This window comes from Hirundo rustica, chromosome Z (genome assembly GCF_015227805.2).
Source record: "Hirundo rustica isolate bHirRus1 chromosome Z, bHirRus1.pri.v3, whole genome shotgun sequence".
NCBI classification, from domain to species: domain Eukaryota; kingdom Metazoa; phylum Chordata; class Aves; order Passeriformes; family Hirundinidae; genus Hirundo; species Hirundo rustica.
The window spans coordinates 84,596,031-84,617,299 of NC_053488.1; the positions used below are offsets into that span (position 1 = coordinate 84,596,031).

The 21,269-nt window shown below is 39.3% G+C and overlaps 1 pseudogene; it reads left to right on the forward strand.

Annotated features, from left to right (window-relative positions):
• Positions 1-21,269, forward strand: part of LOC120765370 (integrator complex subunit 6-like) — a 39,626-nt pseudogene that overhangs the window by 12,942 nt on the left and 5,415 nt on the right.

Here is a 21,269-nt window from a genome sequence, read left to right on the forward strand (position 1 = left end):
CAAATATGAGAGGTGTGCTGTGCTGCTCTCCTGTGCCAAGAACAAAAAAGAACTGGTCTGGGGAGTTTCTTTGCTACAGGTTGTTTAATGCTGTGCAGTAGCAGCACTGATGTGTTGCACGGAACAAACTAGTGAGTGCTGAAACGAGAGAAGAGTTCTGCAGCCAAAGGTACAGAAGACCCGAGAGCTCTGTTGCCTCAACAATGGCATTCATAAGTACTTGGAGGGAGGTCAATATCTGTGTCTCTTAGAACTGGTTTTCTGGCCCATTTGCACAAACATTCATGCGGGTGAAATCAGCAGGTAATTAGTAGGTCATATGATTTTGAATTATTTTAGGACATGAAAAATTTTAAATAAAAATGTATTTGTTCATAGTATAGTCAGTGCCTTTCTTCTCATGTGTGCTGTTTTTAGCTAGCAACAAATCAAGTGTGGAGATAGTGTGGACATTGGCTGCTCTGTACTGACGAGCAGCCTTACCCTGTCCTTCATGGGCAGGGGGACACATGATGCCAGCACCTCTCCCTCTTTGCTGAGTTTTTAGTGTGGCAGAGCTGGGGTGACCAAGACAGTTTTGACTTGCTGAAGATCCTATCCCAGAGTTGCCAACACTCAGGCAGGCAAGCTCAAGGCTACCTTAGAAAGTTGCTCTCTGCTGCAGAATCCACTGAGCAGTTCTGGAGCTGGGTTCAGGAGATTACAGAGGTGAAGATACTTTGGCATTTGGGAAGCAGCCCTTTGCATTTTAGGATGTCCATAAGGATAATTCAGTTCTGTACAAAAGAAACATCTGCTTGACTTTGGCTCAGACATGAGCAAGTCTGAGTTGTGATCTTAAGTACTGTCACCAGTGAATAGAAACGTAATTTAAAAATGAATTATTCTGGTTATTTGAGAGGCAAAATGCTCTGCTTGTTTCACTGTCTTCCTGTGGTACTTGGGAATTCCATAGCAGGAGTGGTTTCAGATTTCAACAGCTGGATTTTTTTCTTACCTTATTTTTTCCAAATGGTTTGCCCCTGACAAGCTAGGATGCCACAGGCATGTTGTCTTAAGGTAGTCTGTTTTCCTAAGATGGGTGTATTTAATAGTGGCTTGAATTACTGAGAAACTTAAGTACTTCAAACAAGTTGTAATATCTGAAATGCAGTTTTCTTTCTAGGGAAACATCAGCAGAAGTCTTAAAAATCTGTATGGTAGACTAAATATTGAGTACTTACTGTAACACAATTGTGATTGGCATACAAGATTGCAAGTTGTCTTCTTGGATGATTATTTTTAGCAATGTTGCAGTGTTTGAATTAGATCTGAAAGCAATCCGGTGAACAATAAGCTGCGTAGTTCAGTCTTACGGCGTTGCTTATTAGAAGCTCTGAAGACTTGCAGCTTGCAGAGCACCATGTCCCTGGACTTCCTGAAGCTGGTAAAACTGGGAACTGCTTTGTACCTGGAATTCTTGTGCTCTAATGCCCAGCCTATGGCTCTGCCCTTTTTTTACCCACTGGCCAAACTGTGCCAAGGAATAGTTGGAAAGAATAAAAGAAAAAAGCACAGTGCCAATCAAAGCCATAACAAACCAGCAATGAACCAATAAAAAAACTATAGTAAACCTGACATTTAAGCCAGTGTAGCTGAGATCTGTGTGTTAATACGTGTTCAAAACTTGGTTCTGTTTTATTTGTACATCAGTATTGTCCCCTTTTATGTGATAATCGTGGGTGGAGTGGTTTGTTTTTGTTTCTTAACTCCTGCTACGGTATTTTATAATATTTTCTTCCTAGTCTCTTGAAACTAAAATCTTCTGTTTCTCCTAAGTCTTAAAGGTCTTTTAAAGCTACTGACTCTGACCAGGATTTTCTTTTGCTGCTCAACTCTGTTCTTTTGATGTTCAGTTAGTCCTGATTCTGGTTGGTCTAAATAAGGCCTCCTTTTCTTCACTGGATTTTTCACCTTGGTGTTTGAATTCTCATTAATCTGGGCCTTTCTCCTGCCAAAATAAGCTGTTTTGACCTTATCTGTTTCTTGAAGCAGCTGAAATACTTCTGTAGCTGTGTGGTGAAATATAGAGCAGGGCATGGATTTTTCTGAAAACTAAGTCACCAGAGAAAAAATTTGCCTTTTAAGTAAGTTATTTCTTGTCAGCATGATTTGCTCGTGAAGGCCGAAGCCAGGAGCTGGTAGGTGGTGTGTTGCTTCCAAATCCTGGCGGGGTTTGTAGGATGATATCCAGAGCTTACAAAAGGTCAAATGACAGTGCATTTTTGCCTGTTGTTGGCATAAGCAGAGTGTGAGATTTTTGATTTTAGTACTTGTTTTCTCCTATCTTTGAAAATCTTTTGGTATGTGTTTAGAGTCTAAAATTACTTGTTCATATAAATTATCAAAGGAAAGGCCAGTAATATACTGGCAAGGTAAAGGCTGCTCAGATTGCTATTAATAAATTCTAGGCATAAACGTGGCTGAGTCGGAATGTAGTGCTGAAGATTAGAAACAACTACTCTCACTGTTCAAATTGGTTCATAAACAACTGAAATAACTAATATTCCGTTCTGACTTCTTAGTTACTGACCTGTAGAGGATATGTAGTTTTGCGGAATACGCTTGTGTTTGCTCCTTTAAGGTTGTGGGGTTTTGGTTGGGGTTTTTTTGGTTGTTACTGTTTCTCATGGCAAATAGAGCTGGTGGGGTTTTTTGTGTGTGTGCAGTATTAGTGGCAACATTTTAAACTTAGGAAGGATTGTTATTTAATCACTTTAACGTGAACTCATTGATGCATCTGCTTGATGTTGGATACTTGATTCTGTCTTGCCCTAAGAATGTTCCTACTGTATATATAGAAAGGAGAATGTACAGATTTCTTTGGGGCTGGGGTTTCTGTCCTGGAAGTACATGTTTCATTGTATGCATTGGCTTGAGTCTTTCTGGAGAAAAACATTTTACAGAAGTAGACTTCCTTGTCATTGATTTAAGTGTTTTTAATTGGAGATTCTTTTTTTTTTGAGGATAAGGTAGAGAATGCAGTAGATTAACTAATCAGACTTGTATTTAGAGCTGAATATGGAAATCTTGCATTTGCTGCTCTTGTTTTTATTATGAGAAGTTCTTCCATTTTGCTCTGTTTATTTCAAGGGTGCAGTTCTCCTTGGCTTTTTCTTTAAAGATCCTGTGAGAGCTGTAAGATGAAAAATAGCTTTCTTGGACAGACAACCATTGGTGATCAGCTGCTCCTTGTACGTTCAGCTTCCCTGCTTTTGCCTGAGGAAATGGTACATGTTTTTTTTTCAGGCAGTTGACCACGCTGCAGCAAGATCAAACAGAGAGCTGGAAGCTGAGCAAACATTTTCACAATGGGAAAATAGCAGAATCTCCAAATATCACTGAAGACTCTTACTGTTTATTTTATAAAGAATACTCTTAAATTCATTGGAGTTCAAATCAAGAAATGTAGACTGGGAATAGTGTTTCCTTTGCAAATTATTTGTTCCTCCATGTGCTTTTGTAACAACTAACACAAATGGTGTTTGCTGGAAAACACTTTTTGAGCTCCAGCCTGGTTGTTGCCAAGATTATTGATGGACTCATTGTTTTGCCAAACAAATGGGAGCAGTCTCACCTACATTTTTGGGTCCATAGATTTCAGACAAAACAATTTTGGTAACTGTTCACTTTAAATTGTTAAAGAGAAATTTTTTAGGATAAGACAAATCATCTTGTTGAGATTTGGTGCTGTTTCACTCTGAAAAAATACCATTGACTAAGTCGCTTTTACTCCAAAACAGTGACCCTATGCTTGCACTTCATTTTTGCCTTGAGCTGAGCACAGGTGTGGGAGGTTGCTGTAGCTCTGCTCATGAGATGCTATATTTTAAGTTGTGGTTGTGTGTGAGTATTGATGGTGTTTTATTGAGAGTTGCCCTTTTTTTTTTGAGCTTCCAGGGCAGATTAAACATAAAGCTGTCTTTATGAGAGTTTTGGTGAAAGCCTGTTTTCTCTTTGCCTCATTGCAGAGTTTTCTTTCTTGTATTCCTTGCATTAATCTCAAACTTGAAGAACTGGTTAAGGTGGCTAAACTTGACCAAAATGCTTTTGTTGTATCATCTTACAATAATTCTCCATTCTGAAAAGAAACTCACCTAGCTTAGGCTCGTCTGCTCAACGGAAGTATTGATCATCACATGTCCTTTCTACTCGATTCTTATGTTCTTTCACGGTTTGGAACTTGCCTATCATAAGACCATTCTCAGAGCCCTCAGTGTGGTCTGGAGGTTGGCAATGAGATAGAGCTGCTTAAAAAAGCACAAGAAAATCCTGTCCTCTTGCGTTCTTGCACAGCTTGGCACAGCCAGCAGGTGGTTGCTGCTGAGCGCAGTGCAGACTGAGAAGAACCTGCTTCACCTGGAGGATGTGTTGCTCAGAGGTTGTCCCAGCAAAAGTCAGGCTGTCTGAAATGATCCTCTCCATGTCTGCGTAGCTGGGATTCCTGGTGGAGCGTGGAAATGTCTCTGGTGCCAGATGACAGTGAGCCTGGGTGAATAACTGCTTGCTTGCTGCAGGAGTGGCTTGGAGAGTACGGTGTAATAGCAAGGCTAAGAGTTAAACAAAGACTTCCATGCTTTGATTGTTTTAGCTGAAGCATCTTTAAATCCTGTACCAATTCCCTGGTATGAGCTGGTCTTTTCTAAAATAGCTTCCCAACGATGCAGCGAACCACTTTTAAGGAAAAAGTATGTGAATCATACCTGTTGGGCCTGCTTACCAGAGGGTCCAGAGCGCTTGGTTGGACTGATCTATCCACACCACTTGCTGTTCCTTAGATCCCTAGGCTTTGTCAGCAATAACTTTTTTAAAGACCTCCAAAATTTTAACCCATTACACTGAGACACTAAACAGTGATCTCGTTCTTACATAGGGTATTTGCAGCTACTCCTTTCTTTGCTTCCAGACTTAATTTATGGAAGAAAGGATAAAAAAGGGAATGGGTGTATGCCAGAAGAGGCAGCAACATTGTGCTGCTTTTATCTTGGTTTTACCTTTGCTGTTACTTTGGCAGTTGCATTTCTGATTTCCAAAGTTGGCAATTTCTCCTAAAAAAATATTCACATGCTGAATCCAAAAACTTCTATTAACAGCATCATCTCTACAGCAATTTTCATGGTAATGCAAAGTTTTTTCCAGTGTGTTTCTTGAGTCTCCCATTGTAAGTGTAACCATGTTTCACATCAAGTTGTGCGTACCTGGATTAGGTGTGTGCAGCATGTAAATAGTGTGGTGCATCTGTTAATCAGGAATATAATTAATTTTTGTTGGGAAGAGAGATAAATGTCAACTTGCAGTTGATTGCAGTTTGCTGCTAGAATAACTAATAAGCTTTTTTGTTTTATGTAACAGGCTGGATGGAAGGAAAACCACGCAACATTCATGAATGAACTGAAAAACCTTCAGGCTTCAGGACTAACAACCCTTGGTCAGGCACTCAGGTCATCGTTTGACTTGTTAAATCTCAATAGATTAGTGTCTGGAATAGACAATTACGGACAGGTAACACAACTGTTTATAGTCTTCTGTCGTTTATATTTCTGTGATTTTTGAAATTATATTTGGTGAGGGATTTTGATGGTTCAAGTTTGTTTTTGCATTTAACTTTTTTTTTAATGTTGGATAGCTCTGTGTAAGAGCTTGAACTGTGAACTTTATTTTTCTTACTGTGGCTACTGAAAAGACCCTGGAAAATGTTGGCATTTTTTTTCCTTGCTGAATTACAAAGAAGCAAAGTATAAATGCTCCAACTGTAGACACACAAGAGTCACCCATTTATGTGGTTCCACACCTATTTAAAAAAATTACAGGATTATTTTGAAAGATTGCTTATCTTAGTTTTGTCATTATAAAATAAACAATACAAGCATCTAAACCTATGTGTTAAGGTTGCTCTTAGCATTCTTCCACTTTTGTCTGTAGGGAAGGAATCCATTCTTTTTGGAGCCATCTATTTTGATTACCATCACAGACGGAAACAAACTGACAAATACAGCTGGAGTCCAAGAGGAGGTAAGCTTGAATTAAGTTCTTTAAGGTTATAATTGTGCAAGTTGGTGCTATGCTGAGATGAATATTAATTGATTTTTTCCTGCTAATTGTACTTCTTCATCGTTGACCTGTTTTTATAGAGAATAGAAAACTGCTATCCTGTCAATGCCCAGCCCCCAGATTCATAGTCTATAAGGGTTTTGAGATGAGGACTTCAGATAAATTAGTGGGTTGGAGAGAAATGGTCTTCAACAGATAAGTGAATGAATATGATGTTTTTAGCTGTTTGTCAAATACTGGAAAATGTTCTTAAATCTTTTTTTACCAGCTTCATCTTCCATTGAATTCTCCCTTGCCTGGAAGTGAACTAACCAAAGAACCATTCCGTTGGGATCAAAGGCTTTTTGCTCTGGTACTGCGTTTGCCAGGAGCTGCATCTGCTGAACCAGAGCAGCTTGGGAGTGTGCCTACTGATGAATCTGCTATCACACAGATGTGTGAGGTTACAGGAGGTAACCGGGTGCTTTTTTGCTTTGCTTCACAGTTAGCATTTGCTTTGAAATATTTATTTTCTTTTAATTCACCTTCACCGCTTCCTGTTTTCTCTGCCTGAATTACTCATGTGCATCCATGTAGTGCTTTCTTGGATTCCAGTAGCACAGGAAAACTTTAAAATAAAGCAATATTCCCATTTCAGATCTAGATGTGTGAGAGCATTTTCTAAATGCAGTAGGAGGTTTTGGAGAATTTCTTTGATTGTTTTGGAGGTTGGCTTTTCTTGTCATGAGGGTTTTTTAAAATTTTTTTTTTAAGTGTTGAGTTGAGCCGGATTACTATTAGTGAGATGTTAATTCTGCTGCAGGGCTGATAAGCTATATTTAATCTTAAAAAAATTGTGGAGCCTCTTACTTGACATGTTGATTAGAATTTTTTTTTAATTGGAGCTTGGAGAAATTGTCGTGTGGGAGGAGGAGGTTTGGGTAGACAGAAGCAGTTAGATTGCATAGTTTTGGTGAAATCAGGCCTTCCTAAGGACCTCTATAAACTTTACCTTGGTCCAACCTGATTAAGCCTTAATTTTAGTAACAATCTCAGCAGGTTGTGGGGTTTTGGGGCTTTTTCTTGGTCGTATTGCATTTGCAAAGTACTTTGCCCTTGACATAAACTTTTACAGCTTGTTTCTGTTCTTTTGGATAAAATTGCAAGCCTTGGCAGTGTGACTTAGGTAAAAAAAATCTTCCTTAAGTAAGATAACTCAAAATTTGCTTTTCTGTTTCTCCGTGTAATTTCTCCCTTGCATAGGTCGTTCATACTGTGTTCGGACACAAAGAATGTTGAATCAGTGTTTAGAGTCTTTAGTTCAAAAAGTCCAAAGTGGAGTTGTTATTAACTTTGAGAAGTCAGGACCAGATCCAGCTCCTATTGGAGAAGGTACAGTGATTGTTGTTTTTTTTCCCCTGCTCCTAATGTTTAAGACAAAATGTGTTGTTTGTATGTAGGTGTCCTTAAGTGTATTTCATGTCCTTCCTGACAGCTTTTACCTGTAGTGTACAAAGCGTACATCTTTTACAAGTGTTAGTTTGATCCTTGCTAAGTTAAATGATGCCGTATGTCCGCACATGCTTGTATGGATCATCTACCGCTGGCTGGCTCTGTGTCACTCCTTTTACCTCTTCTGAATGGCTGAGGAAAGTGAATGTTTGCAGGAAGCATTTAAGTTTGAATTACAGTGTTGTCAGGACTGTACCTAAAATAATTAAATCTAGCAGTAGTGTATTTAAACACTTAAACATCTCCAAAGTGATCTCAGTGCCTTATTTTCTGTACATTTTCATTCTGCTAATTGATCACAGAACAGTTTCAGGTGAATGTTCTTAGCTGTGAGTGAAAAACTGCAAAGAGCAAGTAATTACTTTGCTCTCTGTGAGGTCAAGTGCAAAGAGGAAGGTGCACTCCAAGTATGAAGTGATTCTTCAGATTTGCTGAAGTTCATGGCTTAAAGGAAGAGGAAAGGGCTGACCAGTTCCTGTTTAGGAGGTTAGGATCCTGGAATATCAGAAAACATAATAGCTTTTTAGCATCACACTGGGCATTCTAGCAAGGCAGCTTTATTCTGCTTTCATTCTGGAATCAGCTTTTTCTGTTTGTTTTCTCTCCTTTTGCTTATTTAAAGAATGGTTTTCCTGTAACACAGTGCTGGACAGCACAGCAGCAAATTCCGATGTCTCTGATGGCCCAAAAGTTCTCTCCTCTGTGGCAAAACGAATGGTGAAATTTGAGGGGATTTTTGTTTACTTCATTTTTGTTACATTTGAATAGTGATGGACTGTGCCTGTGATTGTATAAAAATGTCAAGACTTTTCACCTCTATGGGAATTGAGAAAGTCCTAAACCAGAGAGAAACACGATAGTATTTACCCAGGCTGTAAAATCACTGTTTTTATAATGCGGAGAAACAAAACTAATGTGTCACTGAAACGTGATTACCACAGTACTTACTGGCCAATTCTGTAAAGCAAGGAAAACTAGTAATATAAAATCTTTTTAAAACAAGGAAGATTGGTTTAGTGGGTGATCTCTGCTGTGCTGTTTGCTTGAAGAGCAGTCTTTGAAAACTACTGGTTACGTGTCAAGTGCTACAAAATTCTTTGTCCTCAGCATGCAGGGATGTCTGTGCTGGTACACTGCAGGGGACTGGCAGGGAGCGCTGGCCTTTCCAGCATCTGTGGCGTTAAGTGATCTGTGAATTGTTGTAATTAAAAATGTGGCAAAAGCTGCCTCCTGCGAGATAGATCCAACTTCTCCAAGAAACTTTGCTCCTCTTTGAGTTTCCACTAGTAGCAGCATCAGTCAGTGAGCGTTGCAGCCCATTTAAAAATGAAAATGCCAATTCTCAGCCTTTCCAGGTACAGCAGAACCAGCAGCAGTAGCTTGGTGCTGCCTGTGGGAGCTGTCAGACACTGAACTTAAGCAAATACATTTTTTATAATATGTGAGTATGCCTTGCTGCACTCACTGTGTAGTGGCTGTGCCACAGGAGCAGAAGGGAGATAAGAGGAAATACTGTAATTGTTTTTCAGATGATTCTGTGGACCTAGATGCATAGTTTATTTCGGCCTCTGATGTAAAGATCTGTATGTCTTTGGAACAAGAGTAATGAAATGCCTTACTTGCTGCTAATACAAAAATTTTGCTAGCAGACAAATGCATGCATGTAGCTTTTCATTTTCTTTTTGTTATTTTGCTTTGTTTAAATTTTAGATGGACTTGTTGATTCATCCAGGCCCATCAATTCATTTGCTTCTCAGCCGTGGCATAGCTGTCATAAACTCATTTATGTACGGCCTAACCCTAAAACGGGTGTTCCTGTGGGGCATTGGCCAATCCCAGAATCTTTTTGGCCTGATCAGAACTCACCAACACTGGTAAGTAAAATAACTGAAAAAAAGGATTCTTCACTAGTAGCTTAGAGTAGTTTTTACTTTCTCTATTTATAATATGATGTGACTTCGCTTTAAAAGGTTAAAATTGTTTTTAACAGAGTGGTATGATCTAATGTGGATACTGTAACTTGTGACATTTCTTGTAGAAAGTTCGCTTCCATGTATATGGCTAGTTAATTTGCTGAATGGTTTATAAAGGTTATAAAATTGAACTGTGAGTTACTTCACGTACCACAAATCGTAGTGAGCCTATTAAATTTTAATCAAAGCCTTATAAAATTTATTTTCGTGGAAAAAGAATATTTTGTTTTTCAAAAGAAGATCAACCATGGGGTGTTTTCCTTAGTATTAAATCATGTGTGGGCTCTTCTTTCACTAGCAGGAAGAATTAAAACTGAAACGGAAGAGTAACTCCCTGCAGAAACTGAGGAGAAAGTAGTATTAATTTTTCCTTTTCTTATTGGAATGATCATACATTTGGCATGCCTTACTAGCCTATTTAAACGTCTCTCTTTTGTTAGGCATGTTCTGTTCTGCACTTTGCAAGTGCACAAGGTACTGTCTGTTCATTCTCCTTGCTCCCGCCTCCTGATTAAAGAGGGGAAAAAAAAAAGATTTGTACCAAATTCTTCGAGAAATTCTTTTGATTGAGTGCCAACTCACATCTGTTTATCTGTGAACTTCAAGCTGAGAAGAAGAGTGAAGTTTTCCTGTAAACCTGTCTGTGTTGTTGTAGTTTGATTGGCATAAAGGCTTTTAATGTAAATAGTGTCATATTAACCATGGTTTTTCTCTTAGTTGGAAGAATGTGTCAGTGTGTAAGCATTTTTTATTTTAGCTAGAGAAATAGTTAATCTATATTCTGTTATGGGAGCTTGTGTTTTATTCTCTTTGAAGGAATATTGTGGAAACTGAGTGTTTTAAGACTTACAGGATGGTGAAATACCTACTTATGGATGCTTTTAAGAGAATTGGTTTATTTACCATAAATATATGAAAACTGATACCCTTTTCCCACCTTTTCAGCCTCCACGCACAGCTCACCCTGTGTGAGGTTCTCCTGTGTGGGATTGCGAACCCATGGTCATAGACAAGCTTCCTTTTGACAAGTATGAGCTTGAGCCTTCACCCCTCACCCAGTACATCTTGGAACGGAAGTCTCCCCACACCTGCTGGCAGGTACTTGCCCTTTATTTGATTCTAAAAATGTAATGGGTAATCTGAGGTACTTCAGTCTTTGCAAGCCTGGAGAATTGGGGTCTGGTCTAAACTCTGCAGCAGATGAGAAGAAACATGTCAAGGTTTCACTTACCTCCTTTCTAAGAGAATTATTAGGAGTCAGAATTGAGTGTTCCCTCCACAGGCTTTGTAATCTCATTTAATTCTCTTTCTAGGTCCATCTGATTTTGCTAAGAAATATGCCCCCCCAGGTTCCATTTCTGGCTAAATTGAAATTCTCTGCAGGCTTCCATTTGCTTACAGGGAAAACCCAGCACTAGTTTCCATCATGTTACCTAATGAACAGCCGCAAATCATTTTTACTTGGTGGTTGAAACTGCTAATGGGAATTGAATGGAAGCTGTTGTTCCTGTTGGCTAGATTGGCCTTGAAGAGGTTGAAGTTCTGTTGTTGAAATCCTTTGTCACGTGCTCCTTTTGTAATTTTTTAATAAGTTTCTGTGTCCTCTGTAAAATCAGGCTCCCTTCTTGGTGGTGTTCTTTTAAATATTAGCCTAATGTGTACACCAGGAGTATACTTAGTATGATACTTCAGCTGGAAAGGTAAATTTGGAGGTGTCTCTGTTTTTGTATTCCTAATAAATACTAGACTTAGTTGAAAATATGACATGGATATTCAGAAGAAAAATTAAAGTTACTTAAAAATTTTTTTTCAAAAATGTCCTTAAAACATTCATAGGCACATTATTTGCTTGAGTTACTAAAATTACTCTGCTGTTTTTCAAAAACTCTGCTTTTCTTCTCCCAGCTACACATCAGACCATTACAAATCAGAGAAATAGGCTCACTGTCATAGAAATCACGTAACAAACTCAGTTCCTTGTGCCCTGAAAAAACAGAGGAAAACCACTTGCTATTTTCCTACGAAAACTATATTTGACTTAGATGTGGGTTGTTTTACTTGCTTCAGTCAAGAACATCTACCATTTTTATCCTGTTGAAATATTGTTTACAAGTATTGCTTTGCAAGGTTAAGACCCTCATATATGTGCACTTCAAAAAATAATGTCAATTTTAAGAATGTTGGCACTGGGCATAATCAAGATATTTCTTGGATGGTTGTTTGTTTTGTTTAATTTCTATGCTTAAAAATGTTTTGCATTTCTTTTTATCAGTGATGTAAATATTGGTTGTGCTATTTTTGTGTCAGAAGACTGATTTCAATAGCTTGTTTATTTAACATTCCTTCAGCAGATGTCCCCTAACCTATTTTAAATAATTTCAAAAACTCCTCAGGGCAATCACTTCACAGTACTTTGACTAAAGCAGTAAAGATTACTCTGTGAAGAGCATTTCCACACTTACTGGGTGTACACTAAATGTTGCATGTCTCAGTTTTGGGACTGGGGAATGTTAAGTCCATACTCACCCTGGTGTGTTCAGATTTATCTGTGCTTGATAATTTACCATCTTAATGCAGCTGGATTCAGATTGATTGAATTTTTAAATGCCCCATGCTTAATATCCTTCGTGTACTTCATTCTAATACAGTGATCTCTCTTATTCTTTGTCAGGTATTTGTGAGTAGCAGTGGAAAATACAGCGAACTTGGCCACCCGTTTGGGTATTTAAAAGCAAGCACTACTTTAACCTGTGTAAACCTCTTTGTGATGCCTTACAACTACCCTGTTTTGCTTCCATTGTTAGGTAGGTAACACATCTGCACTGGACTGCCAGTGCAGCTGCTCCAGAGTAAAAGCAAAACAATAATGGTTGGTGTTCTGCCTTAGTTTGAGACATTATAAAATAATGGAGATCAGAGAGTAGAGAATGTTGCAAAACTCTTTTAACGTACTTTGGGAGGAGAGGATTTTCATACCCCCTCTCCCTTTTTTTCTCTCCAGCAGAGGAGGAGAGCTACCTGCTTCCAGTGCATGTTTGATGCTGTTCACCTCCTAGACACGTAGCCTCTTCCTTAACCTGGAGTAAGCTTCAACCTCCATTCTTTTCCCTCATTTAGGGTGTGGTGTATCCAGGTTTTGCAGCTGCCTCTTGTAGCAGCTTATTTTTTACTGGAAGATGAGATGCAGTGTTTGTCATGGGTGTTGGGAAGAGGGAATTCCCTAATGCAGTTTAGTGCAGTAAGAAGGAGTTGAGCAGTGAAACATCCTGCATTTCTTTCCCGTCCAAAGGACCAGGTTTTTGGTTTTTTTGTTTTTTTTTACTCCCATAGTGAAATTATTTCTATGGAAAGATGATATGAAAAGGTGCTGCGTGAGTAACTGCCACAGTAATTGTGGTTGGTAGGGATCTGGCAATAAAGGTAGTGGCAGAGAGGAATTTCCAGGGTGCCACTAATCCTTTCAGTTGCAGATGCTGTAAGGCTTTTTGCTCTAGTTTTTGTGGGTGTGTTTAGTGATACAGAAGAACAGTGACCAAGAGAATTGAGTCTTACTGTCTTACACACACTTTCCTATTCATTTCTAGGAAAAAAAAGATCAAAACACAATTCAGGAATGCTTTTTCATAATCCTGGTCGTAACCAAAAAGAAACTTGTGCTTGCTGATAATGTGTCTTTTATAGTTATCTGTGTAGCCTCATAGTTTGTCCCAAAGTGTGCAAGGAGGATGAGAGTTTTGGTGACTTTGTGGTGAAGCACTGCAGCAGATCCGCTAGCTGAAACAGCCATCACTGATCCTAAATTAACTTCCTGTTCATTTTGATGTTGACGTTTACAGTTCTGCTGTGTCTTCCCTGGCAGCTCTTGTCTTTCCCCTGCTTTTTTTTGTATAAAGCTCTTCGTTCTCTTTGAGGAAAGGCACTTTTAAGTGTGTGTAGTGATGTTCTGCAGTTTACTCACCTGGTAATCCATTTCTTGTATTTCTGAAGGATCTTCAAAGGAAATGCAGAGCTTCCACACTGCCTGAGTTGTAAAGCGGATATTTACTTGAGGACATTCCATATTGTTCAAACAAACACACACTGTATTACCTTCAGATCTGCTTCCAGGACTTTGGTTTTATCCTTGGTCTCTAAGGCATGGTAGAATTAAGTTATGTGGAATATACCTTCAACACAAAAGTAGATCTGGGCCCTTTTGTGTTCAGCAGTATATCAAATGTGTGAGATGATAAGCAGCATAGATGGTAAATTATTTGTAGATGTTTTTAGCAATACTGACTCTGTAATTGGCTCTGTAGGTAGGTAGGAACACTCTCCCTGTGTCTCCCTTCATACATGCTAGTAGTGCCTACTGGTGGTTCAGCTGGGGTCTGACTTGAGTGTGTAAAACAAGTTTTTCATTATCACCCAGATTTAAAAGGATGTGAGAACTCCCAAGACCAGGAGAAGTCTGGTCCATTCAGCCACTGCCTCCCATTTGGTGCATCAGTGTGGTTCTAGTGGCCTCTAGTTCTCCTGCCCCTAATGGTGTAGAATATTGTGTTGAAGGACTGGTTGGGACAGTACCATGGATAATCTGCCTCTGTTCCTTCTGGTGACTCTTTCAAAGACAAAAACCACCTTACAGCTGTATATTTGTACTGTGTTACCAAATGTGTTCAGCCTTATAAACAGATAGTAACATGCTTAAGGATTTTTTTTTGCTTGTATTGTTTTCCTCCTGTACTCCCTGAGCAGGTGAAGTTTTTAATTCTCTTTTTGAAAAATAGTGTAAGACAGCCCTAAAAACAGGTAAGATAGGCCATGAGGCAGCTTGCAGGTGATACTCAAACAAGCTGAAACAAGTTGTAATGGTCCATGGCAGAAGGAGGGTAAATTGTATCCTAAAGATTTGGTGATTTTATGTCTTGGTTTCTGCAAGGGGGTGGATTTGGGAATGCTGTACCTTCTCCTGGCTTTTAACTTTCAGAGCCTGCATTTAGAAGCTTGTAAGGGAGGAGAGCCAATTAATAGGACTTGACAAAATGGTGGAGCCACACATTAATGGACTCATGCACTGTGTTTGGTTGACAAAAATGGTCTCTGGTCCATTTCCAGAGGTGATGGATAATGTAGGGATAAGCAGCCTCCATTGTGCATTCAGAAAGCTACAGAGAAGTCCTCAGTAGCTTGGTGGTGGTTTGCTCTCAGAACTGAGGAGGTGGGATGCAGTTCTTTCTGTTCAGTGGGAGGCTGCTGAAGGCAGAGCTTTTCACAGGCAGATGCTTCAATGCTGAATGCTTGGCCCACAGCTGATAGAAATTTCTTCTTGAAGGATTTTTGCAAAGCTGTTGTACTTCAGGTTGCTGTTCTGTTTAAAAAACTCTGTACAAGTTTTAAGTCGTGAAGCAGAAGTTAAAGGAGGGGTTTTAGGGAGAGCTAAGTAAAGATGAGGTATACTGCCTTGACTAAGATGTTTCCTTGGCTCCTTTTAGCTGCATCAGTGGAAGGGGCAAGCCCTCCTGGGCAGTAGGAGCATGTGTTCATGGGGAAGTGTCAGCAGAAGCAGCAGTGAAACAGCCATGCAGGAATTGTCTTGAGAAGGTGGTTTAAATGCCCTTTTCTGTGGATCTAAATATGCAACAGGATGAGCCTTTAGGAAATGGTCTGCCCTCTGAAGGATGGCGGCATGGACAGTTTCCTTGGATGCTTTTACAGGCTTTGTGAGAGAATCTGCTAGTCATGATTTTATGTTTTGGGAACTAAGGGCTGTGTTCTCACCAGTGTGAAGCGCTGTGTGCTGTGGCTGTGGGAGGGACAGCCAATACATTTTGATACGTTATTTGATCAATGCGGAAACAGTGACACGATACCTTTCTTAGGTAATGATGGATGCCGTGTTCAATTGTAGTGCCTTATTTTTGGCCTAGATGGTTTTTGGGGAAGGAAACTGGGTTTTTTGGATCATGAATCTACTACGTAGATTAGAGAGTGTCTCTATTAGTGCATAATTAGGGGAATTACGGGGTCAACAGGGAATTGTGATGTACTTGCTCGGGATGGAATTTAATATGAGTGGTGATTTTAAACAAAAGGTTTTAAGTTTTATTTTTGGGTTACATTGTGCATGAACTATTGTAATTTAGGGTCCAGCTTAACTACTTAAATTACCTGCTGACTCTTCTCTCTCTCGTGTTCTCTTTTTTTTTTAATGGTTTCACTGATCTTATAAAAGGGGGCTGGATCCACCTTTTACTACTGAGTGTTAAAAGTGTGTATTGTTTTCTTGTTTGTCTCAATTTGGTTGTTCTGTACATTAATCTGAAGTGGACAAAGACACTGCAATACAGTTTTCAGTTACTGGTCTGTGTGGTTTTATCTGATTCCTTGAGTTGTTGCAGCTTACAGCCCGTTCCTAATGGTTTTTAATACCTTGTTCCCAATTATACAGCACTTCTAACTCCCTCTGAGTTCAGAAGTAAAGGAATTCTGCATTAAGTGGACTGTACAGAAATGAGTATCTGAAGACAATTAGGTAGAAATAAACGAAATTATGTAAGGATTTTTTCCAATACTTTTTGATTATTATCTGCAAAGTTTGGGGTTTTAATCTGTGAAAGACATTGTTAACTGGATTACTGTTAGTTTGCTTATTTGTATAAATCATGTGCAGCCCCAGGCCACAGGGGAGAAAGTGCCTGTATTGCATCTGCTGACAGTGTCTCAAACGCTCAAGGTAGAGGCAGGTAAGGTGCTGATGGTGAAGTTCTCTTTGAAACTTGTGGCTTTGTTATCACCATTCTGAGAGGGTGGAAGTTCCTGCAATGAGTTTGTGCTATGAGGAGACTGATTTTAAAAAGCTGAAGCTCTGCGTAGGTTTGAGATTTTTTTTCCAGAGTAAGCAGAGATCAGGGAGGTGCTTTTGCATTTGATGCGTGGGAGTAGAACTGCGCTGTGGATCAGGACCTCAGCTGGCTGAGCTGAGGAGTGGCTGTGCCGTGTCACAGTGCTGTGCTCTTACTGGTACAACCTTATGGTGCAGCAAGTGAGGCACTAGTCAAGTGCTGATAAGGGGTTTTAAGGTTCATGCTGCACTCAGCCAGCTCATAGACTGTAAAATTATTAGGACATTCTATAATACTGAAAATCTTGCTTTTTAAGGTTTTTTTTTAATGTTGAATTTTGAGAGGGGTGTAGTTTACTTTTGCATTTTGCTGCAAAAAAGGTGGTCTATGTGATAAGAATGGATTTTTTTTTTATTTTTTGCCATATGTCATGATATCATCCTAGGTTCTTTTGGATAGTAGTGCTAAGCTTGAAGTATATTGAGATTTTAAATGGAATTTTGATTTGTCCTCTCCAACTCCAGGCCACTTTCTTCAGGCCAGGGAATAAAAGTAGCATCTGTAGTAAGGTTTTTATATGTAATCCAGAATTCATTTAGATTGGAAAATACCTGTAATTGAGTGTGGTTTGTCTATGAGAACTTGGAAATAGTATAACATCTGTTCAATTTGTGCAGAGTACAATGCAAGTCAAATTTTCTTCTCCAAATATATCTTCCTGAAAACTCAATGTGGAGGAAAACAATTTCCTTGCTGCATCTGTCTTTTGCACACCTTCTTCTGTGCATCTCTGTCTCCTGCAGCTCTCCCCAGTTAATTTTTGGACATCCAATTTTTGGACATCCCTTTCTCCAGACCTGCATATCCTTCCATTAGCCTCACTTTGCCAGCATGCTACAATCCTAAGAAGAACCTTTATTTCAGTGGGTATTTGTAATTGCAAATGGTACATTGCGGCATGCTGTGTTTGGCCGTAGAGACCACAGTCACGGTTCATAGTGCGCACAGCAAATAGGCCCACGCTTCACCTCAGCCATTCCTAAACAGTGCACACCTGGAGTGAGCAAAGTGCTTCTGAAAACAGTCCCCAAAGGAAAGAAATGTCTGGTTGCCCCTCTCTTAAAGGACAGCAGTGGTTTGTAGCTAATTTCAGTCTCTTGTCTATACCTGTGGGAGACTTTGCTGCCCTGGCGTGAGGCAGGTGCTGTGGCTGGAGGTAACCCTTTGTCTGCTGGGTGCAGCTGCTGCTGATGGCAGCAAGTCCAGCAAAGCTGGCCAGAAGGATTCCCTGACTGGACTTTTTTTATTCTTTCCCTTTGATGCCAAAGAATATTTTTGCTGGAGACCAGAATTCATCATACAGGTTGAACAGAAGAAAGCTGGTTTTGAAAATGGAAGTTGAACCAGATTAATGTTGTTTGATTTAATCAGTTACAGGGACTCTCTGATGTGCAAGAGAGAGGCAAGGGAGGTAAAACATCTTTTAACAGGTGGATCTGTTTGCACCTTCCATGCTGCTGGTAGTTATGTGCAGTGTTTAAGTCTGGTGTACCTTGTAAGTTTTTTGCATAATGGGGACTTGCTCTGGATTACCTACTGCAGCTAGGACTGGGGATTCCCAATCCTTCACACCTCAGGTTAAGAGCAGTTTTTGGGGGGAAGCCCCATTGGGGAGATGGGTAGGGGGGAGAAAAATGGGGGAAACTAGCACATGCAATTTCGGACAAAGCTAAAGGTCTGGGCAGGTATAATGACACGTTCTTTTGTTGTTTTTCCTTGTTGCAGATGACTTGTTTAAGGTTCACAAACTTAAGCCAAATCTGAAGTGGCGACAGGCTTTTGACAACTACTTAAAAAACAATGCCTCCTTACTACTTACTGGTATGTTCCAATTCTCATCTCCTCCTCTGGGGTATAATGGCTGGTGTGACCAGATCCTTTGCATCATACCTCTTTCTAGTAATTTTTTTCTTACATAATTATGATGGCATTTTAGGTAGTTAATGTTCTGCCTTTCAGAGATATGTAGATTAGAGCAGAGGTATGTAGATTAGAGCAAATGTTTTTAAGAATTAAAAAAATTTGTAGAAATACTGAGGAGTCGTAGTAGCTATGTCAGCATATTAAGTGTTTAAGTAATTGTTTTCTGATCCTTAATATTAAATGAATTTTGATTGAAGGTACTTCAGAACATTCAGAGAAGCCAAATTTGGCAATTATTTTTGTAACTGAATAAGGCAGATGCAGATTAGGTTATTTGTTAATGTGGGTGAAGTGCTAGAACTTGGGAAGGTGATATTGACTGGGCCCAAATAGAGGGTGGAGGGAGGCACTGTGTCACCTTTTACGTGTAGCTTGGACAATGCACCTCAATATGGACTTGCATCATCCCGGCTATTCTGGACCTGAGCCTTTGAGTGGAAATTGCCAGTGGCACCACATTGTGTGGTGTCTTGGTGATGTGGCATAATGTCCATTGTGAGCTAGTTAGACACCAAACTCACGTCATATGTTATCTGAATAGACTTGAATTTTAGTGGCCAAAAGTGGAAAAGCTAGAGCACTAACCTATGTGCCTTAGCTTCCTGTAATTGAGCTTATAAATTTCTTTTTTAAATACTTATTCTCTTACTATTGTGTATTTTGTTTTCCTTATAGCCATTAAAGAAAGCCCTAAGGATGATGGGAGCTCCAAATCTGATATCAGATAATTTAGATTGTGGACTTAGTTACAGTGTTATCTCTTACCTTAAAAAACTCAGCCAACAGGTAGTATTGATGAAACCTTTGCAATTAGAAGTGCGTTGATTATTTAGTTTGTGGTAATCTCATTATAAAGCAGTTTAATCCCTCTGGGTGTGCAGCATATGTAATTGAAGATTGGTGAGCATTTCTACTGCTAATATGGATAAATTCAGTATGGTTCTGTAGCCAGTGATTGTGCCTTCTGTAAGTGGTGGAGAGGAATGCAAATGAAATCTCTTCAGCTATACTTTAAATTTCTGCTAGATTTTAAACTCCAGAGATAATCACTAATTGGATTTATGGCTGCTCTTGCCATTGTGCTTCACAGCTGAAGTCAGAGGCTTGCTTTTAGTCTTCATGTTTATTTTCCAAAAAAAAGGTCTGTTCTTGTCTGCGGGGAGTAAAAATCACAGTTCAAGCTTTATATCTGAGCTTCCTGTTTCCTTCAGGTCAAAGTCTTCCTATGTGTTATGTGTGACCTGGTGGGAAAATATCTTTTTCTCTTTGCTGAGACTGCCATTCCAGGTGTAAGGGCCTGGAAATTCTTCCTCCTTAGCATGGGAGATTCTTAAAACAGCAATTCACTATCTAGAAGGCAGTGGGGAGCAGTGCAGCCTTTAAAATACAAAGAAAAATCCTCCGCCTTAAAGAATGCACAAAATACATCCCAGAACCTCTGAATGACTGAGCATCTACTAGACATAAAACTTCCTGTGGTATTTTGGTAATCCTAATGATATGCAAATTCATATGATTTATTTGCACTGTGGAGTTGGAATGACTCGAGATGTCTGCTGTGGCTCTCACAGACATTCTCAGCACATGGAAACAGTTTTGAATGTGGGGAATGCTTTATAAGCTCCTGTATAGGCACAGGCAATTACAGAATTCTTATGTGTTCCTGCTGTCCTTAAATTCGGTTTCCCCACAGATAATGAAGCAAACTCTGCAGAGGAGGAGATTGGGGAAGTGGCCTGCAATGAGAGTGGGTTTTGGGGTTTTGGTTGGCTGGGTGGTTTGGGTTGTTTTTTTTTTTTCCTTTGGAGGTGTTGCTGGTGGGTTAAAAAAAAAACAACAAAACAAACCAAAATGCAACCGAGTACAGTTAGGGCGTAATACAGTAAAATTCTTTGTAGGTGTAATAAGAAATCTGTGCTAATTGGAGAAGTGATACGTTTTTAGAAATGTTCTCATAAAACAGATTTCTTTTGCAACTTTTTCCTCCGTTGCATTGCTACAAATACACAGGGGCAAAACCTTAGTTCATAGATTGCTTCAAAATTAAACTGAAATTATATTATTTATCTGAATAATACTGTAGTTTTATGTGCAACCTTGTTGTAACCTAAGGCATTCTACCTTCCATTTTGTTTTTTTCTTTCCTTTTAAGATGGTTCTTCAGGGAAACGAGAGTAGCAAAATCAGGGATATTCACAGACCTCCTACTGGCAATATAAATTCAGATACACTGGCTAATATTTTTCCATAGGCTAGCACATTAGGAATATCTTTATGCTTGAGATCTAATCTATGTAATCCAATATATCCCTGGGTAGGTAGTAGGGAACTAAATTTGTAGTTTTTATTCTGCTTAATATACTGCGTGTTTTGTACTGGGAATGTGCAATGCCCTGCTGATTCTTTAACTCACGGTGTGATTCCATTTTAGACAAAAATAGAATCGGAACGGATAATAGGTTCAGTGGGTAAGAAAGTTCCACAAGAAATTGGAATAAAAGTGAAAAAATCACTCGAGTGGCCTCTCCTTGGTACACAGTAGGGATTTTAAACAACCTGCTGCAAGGGATCACTGGGGAATCTCCTCTGAGACTGTCAGAAATGAATGTTAAAGAGTTTGCTGGATTCCACATAGGACTTTTAAACAAGGTAAACAGCACTGTGATCTTGCATGACTAAGCAGTTAATGTGATCTGTTTTAAATGGGTAACTTTTATGGACTTGGTGTAGAAGGAAGTTCCTTCGCTGAACTGTGATGAGTACAGCATAGACATAAGGAGGGAGAAGAATGCACTTGATTTTGGGACACTGTTTGAAAACCCCATGGTAATAAATGAAAATTACTGTGTTTTAAATGCCAGTCTCTGCAAAAGACAGCTATTGTTGTTCATCCATGAATTAATGTGCT